This window comes from Schistocerca serialis, chromosome 5, assembly GCF_023864345.2.
Source record: "Schistocerca serialis cubense isolate TAMUIC-IGC-003099 chromosome 5, iqSchSeri2.2, whole genome shotgun sequence".
NCBI lineage: Eukaryota > Metazoa > Arthropoda > Insecta > Orthoptera > Acrididae > Schistocerca > Schistocerca serialis.
The window spans coordinates 653,510,110-653,533,553 of NC_064642.1; positions in this window are offsets into that span (position 1 = coordinate 653,510,110).

Consider the following 23,444-nt stretch of genomic DNA (forward strand, 5'->3'; position numbering starts at 1 on the left):
ATGACAGTCAAATTGAGAGATGTACATCACTTATGCTTAAACATTTTATGAAATTTTCTTCTCCGGTTGTGGGCAGTTCCTGTAATGAACCAGAAATTGTTTCAGTATTCAGTTCTCGAGGAATAAACAAAATAACTGATAGCACAACATAACGGTTGCCATGTAATGGCTACTAAGTGACTGTAAGGCCTACACAGTGTTATTGTTATTATTATTATGGTTATTATTAATGTCAGTGATCAGACAAACGTTGGTAGCCTGAAGAATTCTAATTTCCCTTCAAAAGTAAGGTGTCCAGAAAGCAAATAATTTACGAACAGGAGGCGTAGGTTTCCTTACTTTTGTTGATTTTTGATTGGGGTGTAGGATGTGGATGAATCAACTGCTGTTAGGGAGAGGAGTAATGGAAAGGAAGCATGTTCTCAGACGTGTGCCAACCCTCAACTTTAAAAATTAAGTTTATTTTCAGAGGAGCTGTAGACAGCATTCGCAATGCACTGAGAATTTCTTCATTACTCTATGAAAGAAGGTTGTTAGAAATTAGCAGTAGCGAGCATTTCATTGACTTATTAGTTCGCAGTATCATATAATACCAACAAATCTAAACATCTTTTGTCTTTCGCTCTATCAAGAATAAAAATGGAAATGAGCGTTTGGCGTCATTGGCCGGGAGGCCCCTTGCGGGGCAGATCCGGCCGCCTTGGAGCACGTCTTATTACATTCGACGCCACACTGGGCGGCCTGCGCGCCGGATGGGGATGGAATGATCATGAAGACAACACAACACCCAGTCCATGAGCAGAGAAAATCCCCTACCCAGCCGGGAATCGAACCCGGGCCCGTAGGACGGCAATCCGTCAGGCTGACCACTCAGCTATCGGGACGGTCAAGTAAAAAAATGTTAAAAGAAAACTCTATTTCTTTCTGAAGTTTAGTTAGGCATTAACGTTGATTGTGATGAGATGAAGACAGGGTGGGGCGGGGGGTAGGGGGGAGGGAACCATGTAATAACTGATTACTCTTAGGCGTAATGGTCTGATAAACGTTGAGAACCACCGTACTAAAGGATTACTCAACCATTTTTTTTATTTATCAGTACCAACGTTAGTTCTTCCTTTTATAGAAAGTCTCTGAAAGAGTAGTTACGACATTGAAAGTACTGTGGAAAAATGACGCCAGATCGAAATGAACAAACAACGGTTTTTAATACATTTAGCGTGGATATGCTACGGATTGAGCTCTTTGAGCTTCGTAATATTACTTAACTTTATACTTTTAAATAGACACTGACTGGAAATAATATGAACACCAAAACATAATTAATGAAATTTAGGGAATACATTTGTCTGTGTAACATATTTGAGTTGTTAACTTAGCAGGATAACAGGTTAACGTAAGCGCGAGATAAACTATTAGCACCTGTGAAGTACTGGTACACTAACAACCAGCTTAGCGCCAGAATGTTGAATGCAAGCATGCAATCGTGCATGTATTCTGTTGGACAGGTCCCGGATGTCAGTTTTTGAGATGGAGTTCCATGCCTGTTGCACTTGGTCGGTCAGCACAGGGACGGTTAAAGCTGTTTGAGGATGACGCTGGAGTTGTCGTCCGTTGATGTCCCATGTGTGTTCGACTGGAGACATATTTGGTGATTGAGCAGGCCGAGGCAACATATCGACATTCTGTAGAGCATGTTGGTTGACAATAGTGATATATGGCCATCATCGTTTTGGAAGACACCCTCTGGAATGCCTTTCATGCATGGTACCACAACAAGCCGAATCACCAGCCTGATGTATCGATTTGCCGTCAGGATGCATGGGATAACCACGAGATTTCGATGAGTTTCGTACCCATCATTTTCGCCAGAAGGTCGAAACGTTGCGACAAGACGACGCCACCACTCGGGTGATAGCCCGAGAAGAATTCATCATTGGAATACGCCGATAAAGACTGCAATCGCATAAATGCTCCTGCTGTCATATGATATCGCAAAGCAGACCATAATTTCTGGGGTAGGTCCAGTGTGTCTAGCATACAGACAGGTTGGCTGCAGGCCCTCAACTGGCCTCTTTCTAATTAACACACGGCCATCACTGGCACCGAGGCAGAACCTGCTTTCATCAGGAAACACAACAGATCTTCACCTTCCCCTCCAAGGATTTCTCGCTTCACACCACTGAAGTCGCAAATTGTGGTGGTTTGGGGTTAGTGGAATCCACGCTACAGGGCATCTGTCCCGAAGCTGTCCTTGAAGTAACCGAATTGTAACAGTTTGTTGTGGTACGAACTGGTGTTGAAACTGCTGATTCAGATGCAGTACGAAAACAGATCTTCCCTCCCAGTGGTGGCACGTGAGCGCCAGGAACCCTGTCTTCTTGCGACCGTAGATTCTCATTACCGCCGCTGCCAGCAGTCATGCACAGTAGCTACGTTCCGGCCAAGTGTTTCTGCAGTATCGCAGAAGACACATCCAGCTTCTCGTAGCCCTATTACTCGACCTTGTTTAAACTCAATGCTGTATTGATAATGGCGTCTCTGTCTCGTGATGACTGGGTGTTGTGTGATGTCCTCAGCTTAGTTAGGTTTAAGTACTCGTAGTTCTAACAAGGGAACCTCCCCATCGCACCCCCATCAGATTTAGTTATAAGTTGGCACAGTGGATAGGCCTTGAAAAACTGAACACAGATCAAGCGAGAAAACAGGAAGAAGTTGTGTGGAACTATGAAAAAAATAAGCAAAATATACAAACTGAGTAGTCCATGGGCAAGATAGGCAACATCAAGAATAGTCCGAGCTCTGGAGCGCCGTGGTCCCGTGGTTAGCGTGAGCAGATGCGGAACGAGAGGTCCATGGTTCAAGTCTTGCCGCGAGCTAATTTTTTGTTGTCAGACAATTATTATCTGTCCGTCCGTCCGTCCGATGCGATCACTTTTTTGAGAGTGATTATCACATCCACAAGAAAACCTAAATCGGGCAAGGTAGAAGAATCTTTTTACCCATTCGCCAAGTGTACAAGTTAGGTGGGTCGACAACATATTCCTTTCATGTGACGCACATGCCGTCACCAGTGTCGTATAGAATATATCAAACGTGTTTTCCTGTGGAGGAATCGGTTGACCTATGACCTTGGGATCAAATGTTTTCAGTTCCCATTGGAGGGGCACGTCCTTTCGTCTACTAATCGAACGTTTTTGTACGTGCGGTCGCAAAACACTGACACTAAACTTATTACAGTGAACAGAGACGACAATGAACGAACGGACAGATCATAACTTTGCGAAAATACAGAAAATAAACTTTTCACTCGAGGGAGGACTTGAACTAAGGACCCCCTCGGTCTGCAGCTGCTCACGTTAACCACGGGACCACGGCGCTCCTGAGCTCACACTATCCTTGATCTATCCTTGATGTTGCCTATCTTGCCCATGGACTACTCAGTTGGTATATTTTGCTTATTTTTTTCATAGTTCCACACAACTTCTTCCTGTTTTCTCGATTGATCTGTGTTCAGTTTTTCAAGGCCTATCCCCTGTGCCAACTTACACTCCTGGAAATTGAAATAAGAACACCGTGAATTCATTGTCCCAGGAAGGGGAAACTTTATTGACACATTCCTGGGGTCAGATACATCACATGATCACACTGACAGAACCACAGGCACATAGACACAGGCAACAGAGCATGCACAATGTCGGCACTAGTACAGTGTATATCCACCTTTCGCAGCAATGCAGGCTGCTATTCTCCCATGGAGACGATCGTAGAGATACTGGATGTAGTCCAGTGGAACGGCTTGCCACGCCATTTCCATCTGGCGCCTCAGTTGGACCAGCGTTCGTGCTGGACGTGCAGACCGCGTGAGACGACGCTTCATCCAGTCCCAAACATGCTCAATGGGGGACAGATCCGGAGATCTTGCTGGCCAGGGTAGTTGACTTACACCTTCTAAAGCACGTTGGGTGGCACGGGATACATGCGGACGTGCATTGTCCTGTTGGAACAGCAAGTTCCCTTGCCGGTCTAGGAATGGTAGAACGATGGGTTCGATGACGGTTTGGATGTACCGTGCACTATTCAGCGTCCCCTCGACGATCACCAGTGGTGTACGGCCAGTGTCGGAGATCGCTCCCCACACCATGATGCCGGCCCTGTGTGCCTCGGTCGTATGCAGTCCTGATTGTGGCGCTCACCTGCACGGCGCCAAACACGCATACGACCATCATTGGCACCAAGGCAGAAGCGACTCTCATCGCTGAAGACGACACGTCTCCATTCGTCCCTCCATTCACGCCTGTCGCGACACCACTGGAGGCGGGCTGCACGATGTTGGGGCGTGAGCGGAAGACGGCCTAACGGTGTGCGGGACCGTAGCCCAGCTTCATGGAGACGGTTGCGAATGGTCCTCGCCGATACCCCAGGAGCAACAGTGTCCCTAATTTGCTGGGAAGTGGCGGTGCGGTCCCCTACGGCACTGCGTAGGATCCTACGGTCCTGGCGTGCATCCGGGTGTCGCTGCGGTCCGGTCCCAGGTCGACGGGCACGTGCACCTTCCGCCGACCACTGGCGACAACATCGATGTACTGTGGAGACCTCACGCCCCACGTGTTGAGCAATTCGGCGGTACGTCCACCCGGCCTCCCGCATGCCCACTATACGCCCTCGCTCAAAGTCCGTCAGCTGCACATACGGTTCACGTCCACGCTGTCGCGGCATGCTACCAGTGTTAAAGACTGCGATGGAGCTCCGTATGCCACGGCAAACTGGCTGACACTGACGGCGGCGGTGCACAAATACTGCGCAGCTAGCGCCATTCGACGGCCAACACCGCGGTTCCTGGTGTGTCCGCTGTGCCGTGCGTGTGATCATTGCTTGTACAGCCCTCTCGCAGTGTCCGGAGCAAGTATGGTGGGTCTGACACACCGATGTCAATGTGTTCTTTTTTCCATTTCCAGGAGTGTATAACTAAATCTGAGGGGGGTACGATGGGCAGGTTCCCTTGTAAGTTCTAGGGGACTGATGACCATAGCTGTTAAGTCCCAGAGGTAACTAAGGCTCTCTACAGTTACACTGTGTATTTAACACAAACTTGATTTGCACCCTCGTAGTGCCGCTACTAGCGCCACTACTGACGACTGGCACGATATATAAACAGACGTCATCATTAAAACGTAGAAACACGATTACCAACTTTCGTTTGTGTCACTCAAAACTCTTTCTTAGTGTTGCGCTTTTTCCCGTCAGTGTAGGTACTAACGAGTCATTGTACACCATTTGTTAAACGATATTCACGTATTACAGAACTCAGCCAGAGCCAATACTTCGAGGGATTGCTCAAATTAATACATCATACCAAGAAGGAACCTGTAAAGCCGCATCTCGAAAATTACACTACTGGCCATTAAAATTGCTACACCAAGAAGAAATGCAGGTGATAAACGGGTATCCATTGGACAAATATATTATACTGGAACTACATGTGATTACATTTTCACGCAATTTGGGTGCATAGATCCTGAGAAATCAGTACCCAGAACAACTACCCCTGGCCGTAATAACGGCCTTGATACGCCTGGCCATTGAGTCAAACAGAGCTTGGATGGTGTGTACAGGAACAGCTGCCCATGCAGCTTCAACACGATACCACAGTTCTTCAAGAGTAGTGACTGGCATATTGTGACGAGCCCGTTGCTCGGCCACCATTAACCAGACGTTTTCAGTTGGTGAGGGATATGGAGAATGTGCTAGCCAGGGCAGCAGTCGAACATTTTCTGTATCCAGAAAGGCCCATACAGGACCTGCAACATGCGTTCGTGCATTATCCTGCTGAAATGCAGGGTTTCGCAGGGATCGAATGAAGGGTAGAGCCACGGGTCCTAACAAATCTGAAATGTAACGTCCACTGTTCAAAGCGCCGTCAATGCGAACAAGAGGTGATCGAGACGTGTTACCAATGGCACCACATACCATCACGCCGGGTGATACGCCAGTATGGCGATGACGAATACACGCTTATAATGTGCGTTCACCGCGATGTCGCCAAACATGGATGCGACCATCATGATGCTGTAACAGAACCTGGATTCATCCGAAAAAATGAGGATTGCCATTCGTGCACCCCGGTTCGACGTTGAGTACACCATCGCAGGCGCTCCTGTCTGTGATGCAGCATCAAGGGTAACCGCAGCCATGGTCTCCGAGCCGATAGTCCATGTTGCTGAAAACGTCGTCGAACCGTTCGTGCAGATTGTTGTTGCCTTGAAAACGTCCCCATCTGCTGACTCAGGGATCGAGACGTGGCTGCACGATCCGTTACAGCCATGTGGATAAGATGCTTGTCATCTCGACTGCTTACGATGCGAGGCCGTTGGGATCCGGCACGGTGTTCTATATTGCCCTCCTGAACCCACTGACTCCATATTCTGCTAACGGTCATTGGATCTCGACCAACACGAGTAGCAGTGTCGCGATACGATAAACCGCCATCGCGATAGGCTACAATCCGACCTTTATCAAAGTCGGATACGTGATGGTACGCATTGGTTCTCCTTACACAAGGCATCACAACAACTTTTCACCAATCAACGCCGGTCAACTGCTGTTTGTATATGAGAAATCGGTTGGAAAAGTTCCTCATGTTAGCACGTTGTAGGTGTCACCACCGGCGCCAACCTTGTATGAATGCCCTGAAAAGCTAATCATTTGCATATCACAGCATCTTCTTCCTGTGGTTTAAATTTCACGTCTGTAACACATCTTCGTGGATTAGCAATTTTAATGGCTAGTAGTGTAAGTATAACGAGAAGATTTATTGTTCTGTGACAGTGATGTCGTGCGCTTGCAGACGTTGCTGAATACTGAGCTAACGTGGTAAATTTTCTGATTTCAAAAGGATAATATTAACGGCAGCATACTTACTCTGAGCCACAAGACAATAACTACTGCCTACGTGAATGACAGCCGCGTTGTGTCGTTAAGGGCATGTGACGTGGTAAGTGGGATTTATAAGAGGATCAGAGGAGAACGACAAATCATTGTATGGACGTCACGGGCCGAAAAAGGGGAAATCCACTGAAACAAGCGAACGTTACAAAGGACATATTGTAAAGGCATAGCTCCTGAGAATTGTGCTGCTCCAAATTTAGTGCGCAGCACCGGCCTTATTTTTTGCTTCAACGACATCCGATAAACCTCAGTAGTGCGTTGTTTAATTATGTAAATTGACGTGTGGAGTGAAATGCTGGTGTTTCCTGTCTGTTTCATGTTGCAGGGAGCAGATCCTGGCAGGTGATTCATCGGTGTTTACCGACCCAGAAAACCGGCAGTGCGGGCCACTGATCGCAGGAGTGCCGGCGTACATTGTTGAAAACTGATCTTTGAAATGAATGTTGTTAAAATTTGACGTTTGAAATGAATCCCGTTTTGTGAACATGTACCAGTTCTGCATAAGACCTTGAGTTTATATGGCAACTGTATTCTAAGAACGTTTGTAAAAGAAACTGACTGTTAATTGGGTGTCAACTACGTCTGCTGATTAGTGCTGTAGTTATACCACTTAACCGTGCTGAAGTTGCTGAAGTTGAACTTTTTGCAAGATAATTTATAAAGTGTCTGACTGACGCTATTTTAGAAGGATAGACCTACTTTAATATGGTGGTCACTACTGAAACACATTTTAATGTTATTAAAGGAAAATTTTGTAAATTGATGGTCGACTCAACGTACAGTAAAAGGGCTTCCGACTTGTGAAAAATGCCTGAATTAGATTCGGTAAGTGCTACGTTACTGAACACGTTAACTTTATTTAAAGTGACCAACTATGAACAGTGAGCGAAATAGTTTTGATTGATTGCTTGACTTCAAATTTGATCTTGATACCCGTTCAAGTAAAGGACATCTTGACGCGAATTTTCACCTTGCATTGAACTCTGTGAGCTTTACCGACCATCATTTTAGATTAAAAGAGGTATTTGACGAGAACGTGAACATAAATGTGTAGAAGAGTAATAATACTTGCAGTTTGTTATCCATTATCGATTGAATTTTCTCAATGTGACGCAGGAGAACTGTTACAGGATATATAATTTCATCGAACTGATGTGTCATTGTTTTAGTGATGCGAAAAATCCATTGTTAAATGACGGAGACTATTCTCTATATATTTGAAAGACAGTCCCTTTTCAACTAGGTGGACTATACGAATCTGATATATACATATAAACAGAAATTCCGTTGACAGAAGATTTGAAACCATCTATTAAGAAATTTTTATATCAGATGTGGTCGCACCGAAAACACGATAATTTATTTCAAAATGGTGGAGCACAGCAAACTGTCGCCCTCTCCTTTGAGGCTTTATTAAAGCAAATCTAGATATCGGCTAGTGCCTAGTTATTATCAATGCACTATTTCACAGTTTCAATACATGTCCTAGTACGTCAGCCCCCTGTTGTTCGGGCTTCTGTCACAGTTTATTCAAGCCTGATTGCTGTGCTCCATCATTTTGAAAGTCATATCACAGTCGTTGAGTGGCTTCCACGTTCCTGATGGAAGGTAACTTGACGGTAATTTATGTTATTGCAAAGAGCCTTTGATGTAATTTAATTAACTATTCGTACTTATGAAGAAACAGTGCAAGGTTCTATCATAACCTGATACACCGTCTTGTATTTATGGATTACTGAAGGAGGAGAAGCCTTTAATTACTAAGATTGCATTAAGGTGAGGGTACGCTACCACTGGAAAGACGAATTACGACAAGTAGTGGGACGGCCCATCTCAGAACATCTGGGAAACGCCGAAGCTGGTCAGGTGACAGAGTGCTACCATCGTGAGCACCTACTCATAACGGTTGAAGGACGGGAATATCACGAATAGGCGACAAGCTGCTGGACGCCCACCCCTCATAGCAGAACGCATGCGTTGGGAGTTTCTCGCTATGTAAAGCAGCACAGGTGGGGGTCTATGAGGCAGATTTGACGGCAGTGTGCCATACTGGTTCAAGCATGTTTCGTAGCACATCACTGAGGGCACACTGTTGAATATGAGACTACGTGTTACAGTGTTGACCACTCGACATCGTCAATCACGATTGCAGTGGCCACGAGACCGTCGGGGTTCGACGGTGGATCAATGGAAACGCGTCGCCGTGTGGGATGAATCACGTATCTTGTTACACCAGATGTGTGGTCGTGTCGTGACACATTGTCATCCAGACAAGCCACTGTTCGAAACATGCGCCGTGCCATAGTCGCAGGCTGATGAGGTGGTGAGGGGTGGAAGGGGAGACGGTGAGATAACATCCGCGTGGGCTACCTGCATGGGGCGTGTGGTTCGATGAACCCTCTGCCGGGCACTTAAATGTGATTTGCAGAGTATCCATGCAGATGTAGATGAAGATGGATGTGGCAGTAATCAAAGATGGACACTGGACTCGCATTCGGGAGGACGACGGTTCAATTCCGCGTCCGGCCATCCTGATTTAGGTTTTCCGTGATTTCCCTAAATCGCTCCAGGCAAACGCCGGGATGATTCCTTTCAAAGGGCACGGCCGACTTCCTTCCCCATCCTTCCCTAATCTGATGAGACCGATGACCTCGCTGTCTGGTCTCCTTCCCCCAACAAACCAACCAACCAATCAAAGACGCCACGACAGCTGTGGACTACTTGAAATTTGTTGCAGATAACCTGCACCCAATGATGCACTTTGCCTTCCCCACTTTCGGTGCCTTCCTCCAAACGGACAACTATCCGTGTCTCGAGGCTAGAATTATGATATAGTAATCCACGGGAAGTTTGCTCCACCTGTGCGTATACATATTGTGCCACACAAACATCGACTAAGAACTTGTCGAATCCATGCCATAGAGAATCGCGGCTGTACTGCCTTACAAAGGTGGAGTAATACCCTGTTTACTCTGTCCTCTGAAGTTTTCAGTTAGTCCTGACGCTGTAAATGCACTCAGTCTGTTCTGGTGGACGTTTGTAAGTCCATCTTTATAGAACACTATTGAGGGACTATCGGTGTTCAGTATAAAATGTAAAACTAAAAATACGATCAGCCGTCTATATTTTGAATATTACCAGTATTTATGCGTCCAGATTCGGCGTTTCACTACAGCATCATCAGGCCACTGTGTAAAGATAATAACGATAATGACACTGTGAACAACACAACAAATGTGCAGTATAAAATTTACGTAATATTTAGCAAAATTCCACAAATACAATGTGTGACATTCAAGTCAATGATAAACTAAAGAGATGTAACGGGAGGAAAGTTGCAGACTGTATGAATGTAAACTAGGGAACAAAATATACATATGCCACATACGTAACACTAAAGTGAACCTTCTAATAGGAGGTCAAAACTACATTTCTCAGACAATTACGGCTTCACATAATGGCAGACATTAAAATGTAATGCTAATGCCAATGCCGGTGAAACAATTGAAGCAAAAGAATCCAGTTGTTGTTTGATGAGTACATTCTGAAGGAATATTATTTATGTGTTGTCATATACTAGTAAAACGTAAAAACCATTTATCGGAGGTCAATCTCATGTTAACTTCCTGTATCGTCATATACCCTATACGTATAAAAATTAGCATAAATTGGAATTTAATGTTACGCCAAAATAAAATATCAATCACAGATTCATAAGACGCCAGCTATTTAATAAAAGCATTTTTAATGAGACGAGTCGTAAAGCTAGTATAATACATCATAACGAATTACCATTACGCAACAAGTGTCAAAATATGACATGGAAGAATTCGTAACCAGCGTTATCAAGAAGTTGTAAGTCTGCTGGGTGACATGTATGTAGCTACGTGACATAGCGAACTGTAAACTAATAAGTAAGTCTGAAGAAATATACCGGTATATATACACAGTATATCTGAAATCACTCATTTCAATCAGAAAACCAAAGACACGTGCTCTATATAATACGTAGCCATTATGTAGGGTAAGATAGGTGACGGTACGAGCTACGACCAGAAAAAAGAAGCAGCATAGTCGACCAGAGATAAAGAACGAATCCACTTGTCGCTCAATAAAAATTGGCTTCTGGGGACAGGAATATTATGAGAGTTATGAGGGCAAAAGTTATGACGTGAATATCCATAGATGTGTATTGGAACCAAATATACGTAATTATCTACGTCGTAACTTATTAAAAATACGGGTGGCTGAAGGAGTTTTTTGTTTTACAATTTTACTCCCTATTGGTGCTGCACCCGACGTGTATTTTCAGGCTCTGGACTGACTGAATCCGTCCAAGAAGCGTTCATTAACCGCTGTCCAATGCAGTGGACTCGTGAACAACATTGTTAAGAAGGAGGTCGTTACGTGTTCGCTTACATCAGTGCGTAACAAAATGTCGGATACTGTTAAGGAGTGAATGACGTAAACACTGTAGAAATAGAACGTGTAGACTTTTTATTGTTACTTCATACGAATGGTGGCTTATAAACGTACGTGGGTGACGGACGGGGAGAGGGAGACCTCGGACGGTAACTGAGTGAGGAGTATGTCTGGCAGGGTACTTGCTGGTTCTTTCCTGGCGTTCGGTACCCGCGCCCAGCTGTCGGAGGGCGAAGTCCCGAGCGATGCTGAGGGGCGTCTCCATCACCTCGAGCTGTGGGTGACGAGGGTGAATCCGTCACCTTTACCGCAGTAGGGTACACTCCGTCTGGAGCCTGTGCGGTGCCTCGACCACCAGCCTGAGGTCGAGAATTTAGACAACGGTTGCAAGTGATTCGCCTTCTGCCTGCGTACGACCCCAGCTTTGAAGCGTGCAAACAGCTGTTATGATCTGGCGAGCGAGGCGACGTCGTGGGCTGTCGTGGTGACTCGTCGGGTGCTAGAGACACGGTAAAGGTTTGTGGACTGAGCACAGTGTGGACTGCAGGCTCTCGAATCACTATGAGTCCGGCATCTCCTTCTCGTGGAGATACGTCACTAGGTTCCAGTCCATGAGCTGAATTTGGTGCTATGTCTGTATCTCCCGCGTTAGGTGGGAGCTGTAGTTTCGGTGATGAAGTAGTATAAGGTTGTGGTTCTGTAGCTGGCTGGTTTTCCGTGGTTTCACTGTTTGGTGATTCCACTGGCAAGTGCGGTACAACACTGACGATCGGTGGGTTATCTTGCAGCCCTTCTGATGTTTGTGACGCTTTACACGGTTGCAGTTCCGTTGCTTTTTGCACCACAGTATCTGGCGCTGTTTCCTTTTGCAATGACGGTTGATCAGGTGATGCCTGTATATAATCTGGTAACGTGCTACCAGTGTAGGTTTCAGAGCTGGGCTCTAGTATAGTCCCAGGTGAGTCGAAGCTGCCCGTTTCCATTTGAGTATCCGACGGCCGTGCGGACACTGATAACGACGAATCGCTGAGCTGTGACTCTGACGACGTCCAGTCCGCTGCCAGCATACAGACGCTAGTCTGCGTTTCCACTGTTGTAAACTGAACTTGTCCAGCTAATTCGTATTGCGTCTCCTTATGCTCCGACGGGCGGCGCTGTGGAACTTCATATCGCTTCTCCTCCCGGTAGTCCTAATAAAATAAAATAAATAATGTGAGAATTTGTGCAGAACCCAAAAAAAGCTGTAAAGTATTTTTTAAATGTAGTGTGAACACTATAACAAATGAAAGTGCAAGCAGACTTGCGTGAATGACAACAGTTTTGGCCAATACAACAAATTTTATCATAGGATCTGCCCTTTCCCTTTTTCTTTCCTTAGTCGGAATTATACTGTAACAAATTTAGTAATTCATTGATTATTTAGGAAGAGGCGTTTTCAGTTTCATACACCGTCATGACAGCACGTAGTTTAAATGGTTCAAATGGCTCTGAGCACTATGGGACTTAACTTCTGAGGACATCAGTCCCCTAGAACTTAGAAGTACTTAAACCTAACTAACCTAAGGACATCACACACATCCATGCCCGAAGCAGGATTCGAACCTGCGACCGTAGCGGTCGCGCGGCTACAGACTGTAGCGCCTAGAACCCCTCGGCCATCCCGGCCGGCAGCACATAGTTGCTTACCATAAAAATACGTGGCTGTTCCCATCAACAGGAGAACTTTATTGACTTATAGATGTTTTCACCACAGTTTTGTGCAGTTTTTATCGACATTTGGATGTATACGTACATTGAGACTTGAGTTTTGAATTAAACAATATTTTTCCCATATACTCCGCACGAAAAATTTGGAGAATCCCTCACTTATAGGCCTACTGGATACTGGGCAAGTTGTGAGATGTAGTACCACAGGGAACAAATTGGGCATCACCTACAGACTATATAAAGGCAAATTAGGGTTGAGAAAAAGTAATTTTTGTTAATTGTATAAGCATATTCGCTAATATCTCTAACTTTGACTCATTAACGGCGACATGGACTACTTGAAAAAGAAAGTCGTTTGAAACCACAAATAATTAGTTATGAAGCAATAAATTCAGTATGGAATTTATACCGAAAGAAAAGGATGGAGACATGGTGATGGCGTATTTATTGCGAAAGTTTAATGAGGAAAAAGAATTATATACTCAACGTGAGGAATAATGTGGTTGAAGACAATGGAAACAGGCAGGTTGAAAACAGCAAACAGGTATAACTATCTTGGATCCGTATCAAGTACTGAGGTAGTGGAACCCTTCGGAGATAACCTGGTAGACAGCACGAGTAAATTTCTCGATCACGTCGCTTCGTCCGCGTAAGCAATCGTTCTTCCGACACAATGGGAAGTTTCCTATGCCATGCACATCACAGAGCATTGTAAAGTACTGATATAGATGTGGACGTAGATCTATTGAAAACTTGGAATGGGGTAGGGGGTAGACAAAGTTGGATAATCAGAGAAAAAGAAGTCTGATGGGATCTTTATCCAGGAGTCAAGAAAAGAAGGACGATGACGATAACGATTACTTATCAACAATAAAATGGTCTTCCCATCGGTGAGTTATTTTAAAACAGTAACGTGGGTCTCCAGAATATTGATTTCACAGTTACTCTTTTCCAGCGAAAAGTAAATATTTTATCTACGGAAAGACTGTGGCGCCGTTATTATAAGAGAATAAGTAAAAGTGTGTAACTCCAGCTACCCTGCAAGTGGCAAGTGGAGACATGCTTTCGAATCCCTCCTGTCACACATTTTCGGCGTATCAAACGTAATTAATTATTGTCTGTCTTGGTAGTCTAGTGGTAAAGCGTGTCTCTGGAAATCCAGAGATCGCAGCATCGAATCGCTTTCGGACCACGGAATATTAAAGTTTGCCTTTAACATACGAATGATGCGAAAATCAGCCACGAACGCCAAGCATTTCATATTTAACGTTAAACTGTCGGTCCTCTTCCCCAGGAACCGGACGATTATAATTCAATCGCAGCTGTTCCGCAGAGGTCCAGAGTGCGCTGTAATTACCGTATGGTTGCGAAATCTGATCGATATTGTAATACGTTAATGCGGAATCGATTTTCGATGGAAAAATTTCGTTCGGATTTCGGTGAATTGGTGCAAATCTGGCGCTGTGAATCCAAGAAATAGGTATAGAAATATTTCCATATGTAATGGATTAGGAACGGGACATCGGCAGAAAAGGACAAACAAGCCAGATAGGCGTAATAGTTTTAATAACCGGCGCTTACAGAATGTGTTATGTGTTCAATATGAACACCGGAGATGTCGACGAGATGCTGTATAGCGCCGGATTTGCACCTAGTGACCAAAATTGCAATTTTTTTCACCTTAAATCGGTCTCACACTAAAGCATCAGCATATCTACCAAGTTCTGCTGTCATACGATAATTACAGCCCACACTAGACCTCCGTGAGTACCTGCACTTTAATCGTAACCACCTGGTACTTGTGCTGGTTAAGAACAGTAAGTCGGCGAAGTACCGTTCAACTGTAAAACTTGCAACCGGCCACTGGACCACACGGAATTGTTATTGCAATTAATTATTTTAGTGTATTTCAAAACATTTTGCTGCTACGAACAGTCGAACTAGCGATCAGTAGCTGTTTCTTCGTGCCTAGTGTGAGGCTGTCCTGCAAGCGAATGTTATAATGTACCTAACTAATGGCTGGCCTGTATGCCGTGGCGCAATGCAACACCGACGCTCGCAGCAATGTGCCGAGCTTCAGAAATCTGCTTTGTGTCCTCTCATCTGCATGACTCTTTAACGTTGAATTCATTAATTCATTCTCTGTGTCATCGTTCTTGCGTGCGTGTGTCGTCAATAGTCCATTTGGAAAATATTTCCACAAAGGTTCTTTCTACTTACACAACAAAATTTTGATTTTATTCATATTCAGGTTATCTCGCTCATTTTCACATTTCAGTAACTCTTTGACAGTGCCAGTGTTAACTGTAACAAAAACGCTTTTATTTGCCCACTGTAAAAGCTTCAAACGTTGAGACCTTTTGCGTTTGCTGAGCTGCAGCCTCGAAAAAACAAAGAACTTGTCGTCTGACATTATTCATACCTGATTTAAAAAGAACAACAAAAGTTGTATGACTATTTTTCCGTAAATGGCCCATTCTAGCTCTCGTACTCCTAAACTGATATCTAATTTTTGTTGTAATATTCTAATGTTCTTGAAAGATGTTTACATATGTGTTGTGACAGATAACAGGCGAACATAAGAGAGCTCTGCGCATGTTTTCAATCAGTCGATGACGAGCCAGTAGATCACGCAGGAGCGACTGAGTGGAGTTTAAAAGGTAGTACACAGGCGCTGACAGATTAAAATCTTAGTCGGGCGTCAATACGAGATTAGACAGTAGAGCTAGAAGCAAGAGTCTGGATTTGTGACCGAGTCTCCTGCCTTATGCCCCGTAAAAATCGTACATTATGCGGCGAAACGTCTAAAATTTTTCTGCACTTCGGCTGGATTTTACTTGCTTGGTCGTACGTATGGGGAGTCCAACTGCGAGGTCACCAGCCCCTCCCCCCTTTTGTTTCTGGTCGTCAGTACTCTGAGCGGTTTGTTGCAGCCCGCCACAGACTCCTCTCTTGTGCGAAAACCCACACCGTAGAGTTCCACCTGCACCCAACTCCCTCAGTTATTATTTGTATATATACCAATATCTGTCTTATCCTATGGTTTTTACCCTCTACAGCTCTCTCAGATACCATGGAAGTTATTCATTGATGTCTTAACACGTGTCCTGTCATCTTGATCCTTATTCTTGTCAATTTGTCCACGTGATCCTCACCTCGCCGATGTTCGAGGAACGTCCTAATTTCTTATCATTCCACCCTTACGAAACCGATATGAATCGAATTTGGATTAAATGATTTAATATACGTTCAAAAGATAAAATGTGAAATATAAATCTGGTACTCTGCCACACTGTCGCTAACACTTGCAAACAAAATGTTTAAGTCTCGGCCATTCTGTGAGATCCACGAACAACATTCGTTTCATCATAACCTAGAAGGGAGGACAGACTGCTCGTAAGGAATTTACATACATCATGTTCTTTTAAAATTTTGGGACGCAAATCAATAAACCACAACCACTGCACACTCATGGGTGTCACCAGAGGAGGAATCCGTGCACCAGATGATAGTGCTCTATCCGGTGGCGCGTTGATGTATTTCCACCTGCCCCGATTGCGGGAAGGAAGGAGACCATAATTGTGTCTTTTGTTTCACCTACCGCAACTTGTTACTCCCCTTCCCTAGCCATTCCTCTCCAGAGACGCCTCATACTGTGTCTCAACAGCGAGATAACTGTATGTATGGGATCAGCACAACGGGCACTTACGTTTCCAATATACGCATACTTAGCCACTTCGCAGCTTCATTTCGCTGGATTTCTAGTTACCCTGGTAACCAGAACAAGGACACCTCTTTCCACTTCCTCTTCAAGTGGAAAAGGTAGTCGTGAATCATCTGGATATATGTTTCTGGTTGGTAATATGACGTATAACGTTAGGGAGTAGCATATGAGTATGAAATCTAACAAAAACTTCGTATTACTGAATAAGAAACAAATGTCATTCAGCAGTAATGTTTAATAGTTTTATGTTTTTCACCGTGAAATCCTATCTACATGAATTGTGACGGATAATTTAACTGCCGGCCGCTGTGGCCGAGCGGTTCTAGGCGCTTCAGTCCGGAACCGCGCTGCTGCTACGGTCGCAGGTTCGAATCCTGCCTCGGGCTTGGATGTATTTGATGTCTTTAGGATAGTTAGGTTTAAGTAGTTCTAAGTCTAGGGGACTTACGACCTCAGATGTTAAGTCCCATAGTGCTTAGAGCCATTTTGAACAATTTAACTTTTCCAATTCCCTTGAACTCAATGTTTCATTGATTGTAGTGAGATCATGACTCAGCATTTTTAGACTGTTGAAAGACACAACGCGAAATTTTTCAACAGAATGACGGAAGGATCGTCAAGGATATGATACCAGCCGACTGAGTGTTTGAGTTCAAATGGCTCTGAGCACGATGGGACTTAACATCTGTGGCCATCAGTCCCCTAGAACTTAGAACTACTTAAACCCAACTAACCTAAGGGACATCACACACATCCACGCCCGAGGCAGGATTCGAACCTGCGACCGTAGCGGTCACGCGCTTCCAGACTGAAGCGCCTAGAACCGCACGGCCACACCGACTGGCGTGTGTGTGAGTGTGTGTGTGAGTGTGTGCGAGTGTGAGGGATTGGAGGGGGGGGGGGAGATTTCGTATTTGTGGTGTATGCGTGTGCACACTCACATGTGTGCTACGAGTTAAGTATAGTTAAGTATAGTACTGTGTAGTGTGGTGTAATGTGTGGTTGTGTCTAGTGTAGACAGTGACAAGTACTGTTATACAAATGAACAGTGTTGAAGTGTTTCTTGATAAGATAATATTACTGTATGTATGGAATAGCTAAAAAAAAGTTGAATTGTTTTGTTTTTCAATTAAAGTGACATGTCTGATATTATTCTGTAAATGGTCTATTGATGAATAAGTAACTATATGACTAACTGATGCAGATGAGGAACTTGTTAGCATGATTTACCCCTCATCTTCTCCAGCGTGTTCAAGCTTGCATATTCGTAATGAAACATCATCCGCCGTGAAGAGCATCAGAGAGGCGAATTCTGAGGGCATAAAACTGCCCAGTCGATGCAGTTTCCTTTTTTACTCCCAACACTGTAACCTATAATAGCAGTGTTGAGACAAAATTCGGTAAGAAGTGGATTTAGCAACCTAGTCTAGGTTAGAATTCTTTTTGCACGCTGATAAATCTAAGATATTGTGATTGTGACATAAAGACACAAACGAATAGTGTTAAAGTCTACCATGATACCCATGACGGCAGTATCAGTTACAACGTGTCTTTATGCATCTGAATACGTAGATGATCATGACTATCTGATGATAGCTATCCCTCGAAACGCGTCAAATAAAGTCATTGGTTTTTTAACTAGTGGCATTTCATTTTGTGACCAATTCAGCAATTGTGCAGCACTCGCATAAATCTAAGATAATTCTTGGTCTCAGTATTAACCAGGATAGCGAAAGACTTCTTCAGAGTACTCTCTCTAGAGCCTACATTTACCGCGAATCTCTCTCTCAGCAAAAAGTCCCAAGCGAATGGATGAAAGCGAAGATGACTCCTGGACATAGAGAAGGTAAAAGAATTGACCCGCATAATTACAGCCCAATATCCTTAATATCAGTTTGCTGCAGAATTCTCGAGCACTTTCTGAGTTCGAATACAATAAATTCCCTTCAGACAGGAAAGCTTCTGTCCGTATCTCGGCTTGACCTTTTTTCACATATCATACAAACCATGGCTGGAGGGTACCCGGCAGATTCCATATTCCGAGATTTCTGAAAAGCATTTGACACTGTGCCCCACAGCATATTGTTGGCGAATGTCCGGGCATACGATTCAGATTCCCAGACATGTGAGTGACTCGAAGAGTTCTTGGGTAATAGAGCCCACGAAACGCTCGACGGCGCGTGTTCATTAGAGACGAGGGTGTCGTTAAGAGTACTGTAATAGGACTGCTTTTATTCTCTAAATATCCAAATGACCTTACGGACTGACTGAGTAGCGATTTACGGCTATTTGCTGATGATGCTACGGTGAGCGGGAAGTTGTCGTCATTGAATATACAAGATGACTTAGACAAGATTTGTAGTTAGTGTGATGGATGGTAGCGTTCAGTAAATGTGGAAACGTGTAGGCTATTACAGATGAGTAGAAAAGACAGTTCTGTAACTTTCGAATAAAGTATTAGTAGGGTGCGGCTTGACACAGTCACTTCGATTACGTATCTAGACATATAGTTGTAAAGCGATATGGAAAAGAATGAGTATTCAGGTTGGCAGTAGGAAAGAGGAATGCTCGACTTCTTTTTATTACGAGAATTTTGGGAAAGTGTAGCTCGTCCACAAAGGAGGTGGTGCGTAGAACGCGAGTGCGACATACTCTAGAGTACTGTTAGTGTTTGGGATCCCCACCAAAGCAATTCAAAGGCTGGTTGCTAGATTTGTTATCGATAGCTTCGATCAGCACGCAAATATTACGGAAGTGGTTTTTGAACTCAAATAGGTGTCCCTGGAGGGAAGACGATGTTCTTTCCGCCAGTCGCTATTGCGCAAATCTAGAGTACCGGGATTTGTGGCCGACTGTAGAACAATTCAACTGCTGCCAACGTACGTTTCGTGTAAGGGCCGCGAAGATAAGATGAGAGAAATTATGGTTCGTACGGAGGCTTTTAGATAGTCGGTTTTCCCTCGCTCTATTTGCGACTAGAACAGGCAAAGAAATGACTAGTAATAGTAGAAGGTACCCTGCACCATGTACCGTACAGGGTTTGCGGAGTGTAGATGTAGACGTAGAAGTAGATGCGCACCAAATTCTAGTAGGTCCTTCGTGCTTCGCGTGAATGCAGAATGACCCCGTCGCTCCATCCCTATTTCTAAATATTCACTCCAGAGGTGAATGGGCAAGGGTATGGAACGCCGGCGATTGTAGGATCAGGATTATGCCGTCCTTTGGCGTTTCTTCCGACCTTGTGGTATTTCAGCACTATGATCTGATACCCAGTAACCGTGTGCGAACACAGGTTCAGCGAAAATGTTATCGACGCCTGTCCAGCTGATCTCGCCAGCATGATTCGAAAATAAGCTGTTAGTCGTAGAGTGTACCAACGATGTGACTCTTTCATAAGAAAGTGACTCAGAATGATGGCATTATAAATATTTGACCACTCTTCAGGCATACACACACACACACACACACACACACACACACACACACACACACACACACACACACAATCGGCTGGTATCATGACGCTGACGATCCTTCAGTCGTCCTGTTGAATACTCCGCGTTGTCTCTAAAGGAGCTGTGTCACCATCTCATCGCATCTACATCTACATCTATATCGATACTCTGCAAATCACATTTAAGTGGCTGGCAGAGGGTTCAACGAACCACCTCCACAATTCTCTATTACCCCAACCTAGCATAGCACTCGGAAAGAATAAACACCTATATCTTTCCGTACGAGCTCTGACTTCTCTTATATTATTGTGGTGGTCGTTCCTCCCTATGTAGGCCGGTGTCAACAAAATATTTTCGCATTCGGAGGAGAAATTTGGTGATTGGAATTTCGTGAGAAGATTCCGACGCAACGAAAAACTCCTGTATCATTTCTGTGACACTCTCTCACATATTTCGCGATAATACAAAACATACTGCCTTTCTTTGAACTTTTTCGATGTACTCAGTCAGTCCTATCTGGTAAGGATCCCACACCGCGCAGCAGTATTCTAAAAGAGGACGGACAAGCGTTGTATAGACAGTCTCCTTAGTAGGTCTGTTACAATATCTAAGTGTCCTGCCAATTAAACCGTCTTTGATTAGCCTTCCCCACAACAATTTTTATATGTTCCTACCAATTTAAGTTGTTCCTAATTGTAGTACCTAGGTACTTAGTTGAATTTACGGCTTTTAGATTAGATTGATTTATCGTGTAACGGAAGTTTAACGAGTTCCTTTTAGCACTCATGTGGATGACCTCACACTTTTCGTTATTTAGGGTCAACTGCCACTTTTCGCACCATTCCGATATTTCTTCTAAATCGATTTGCAGTTTGTTTTGATCTTCTGATGACTTTATTAGTCGATAAACGACAGCGTCATCTGCAAACAACCGAAGACAGCTGCTCAGATTGTCTCCCAAATCGTTTATATAGTTAATGAATAGAAAAGAGCCTATACACTACCTTGGGTAACGTCAGAAATCACTTCTGTTTTACTCGATGACTTTCCGTCAATTACTACGAACTGTGACATCTCTGACAGGAAATCACAAATCCAGTCACATAACTGAGACGATATTCCATAAGCACGCAATTTCACTACGAGCCGCCTGTGTGGTACAGTGTCAAAAGCCTTCCGGAAATCCAGAAATACGGAATCGATCTGAAATCCCTTGTCAATAGCACTCAACACTTTATGTGGATAGAGAGATAGTTCTGTTTCACAGGAACGATGTTTTCTAGACCCATGTTGAATATGTGTCAATAGACCGTTTCCTTCGAGGTAATTCGTAATTTTCGAACACAATATATGTTCTAAAATCCTTCTGCATATCGACGTTAATGATATGGGCCTGTAATATAGTGGATTACTCCTACTACCTTTGTTGAATATTGGTGCGACCTGTGCAACTTTCCAGTCTTTGGGTACGGATCTTCCGTGGAGCGAACTATTGTATATGATTGTTAAGTATGGAGCTAATGCATCAGTATACTCCGAAAGGAACCTAATTGGTATACAGTCTGGATCAGAAGGCTTGCTTTTATTAAGTGATTTAAGTTGCTTCACAATTTCGAGGATATTTACTTCTACGTTACTCAACTTGGCAGCTGTTCTCGATTCCAATTCTGGAATATTTACTTCGTCTTCTTTTGTGAAGGCACTTCGGAAGGCTTTGTTTAGTAACTCTGCTTTAGCAGCACTGTCTCTCCATTGCTATCGCGCACACAAGGCATAGATTGTTTCTTGCCGCTAACATACTTCACATACGACCAGAACCTCGTTGGATTTTCTGCCAGGTATCGGGACAAAGTTTCGTTGTGGAAGCTGTTAGAGGCATCTCGCTAAATTTCGAGATTCTGTAAAAGATTGCCGATCTTGAGGATTTTGTGTCTGTTTAAATTTGGCATGTTGGTTTCGTTGTTTCTGCAACAGTGTTCTAACCCGTTTTGTGTACGAACGAGGATAAGCTCCGTCGTTTATTAATTTATTTGGTATAAATCTCTCAATTGCTGCCGATACCATTTCCTTGAATTCAAGCCACATCTGGTCTGCACTTCTGTTATTAATTTTGAATGAGTGGAGATTGTCTCTCAGGAAGGCTTCAAGTGAATTTTTATCTGCTTTTTTGAAAAGGTATATTTTTCGCTTATTTTTCGAGGATTCGGGGATTACAGTATTCAATCTCGCTACGACAACCCTGTGTTCACTAATCCCTGAATCGGTTTTGATGCTCGTAATTAATTCAGGATTTTTGATGCTAAGAGGTCAAGTGTGTTTTCACAACCGTTTACTATTCGCGTGGGTGCATGAGCTAACTGCTCGAAACAATTTTCAGAGAATTCGTTAAGCACAATTTCGGATGGTATTTTATGCGTACCTCCGGAATTAAACACGTATTTTCGCTAATATATCGAGGGTAGATTAAAGTCACCACCAACTATTATCGTATGAGTCTGGTACGTGTTTGAAATCAAACTCAAGGTTTCTTTGAACCTTTCAGCAACTGTATCATCTGAATTGGGAGGTCGGTAAAAGGATCCGATTATTATTTTATTCCGGCTGCCAACAATGACCTCTGCCCATACCAACTCACAGGAAGTATCTACTTCAGTTTCGCGAAAAGTTAAACTACTTCTGACAGCAACATTACAAGCAATGAGACATTGAGTTCAAGGGCATGGAAAAAGTTAGATTGTCTGTCACATTTCATGTAGATAGGATTTCACGATGACGTTACATGAAGCTATACTAGGACCTCATTGATTTAGCTGCTCGCCGTAAGTGCACTCTACAGTAATTAGCATACATTAATCGAAATTAAAAGTCAATGCTTATTGTCCGATTTGTACCCCACGAACGGTGCAACCTCTCTTAAGGGGCTCCGGAAAGGCTCAAAATCATGAAAAGTTCAATTTTTACTTTTTTGCGTTTTCTGAATCTGCAGACTATTACCTTTTAATAGATATATAATTTATTCAATTCCGAAGACTACAACTATTTTTAAATTTTTTTTGAAATGTGTTCTACATGGGCGTGACCCACTGTGACGCTGTTAAACTGCTGTCAAATGGTGTTATTATTAACGTCCGTGTTCATCAGATACATTTTAGTGATGTGAGATAAAGTATGTGTTGTGGCTAACCTGTGAT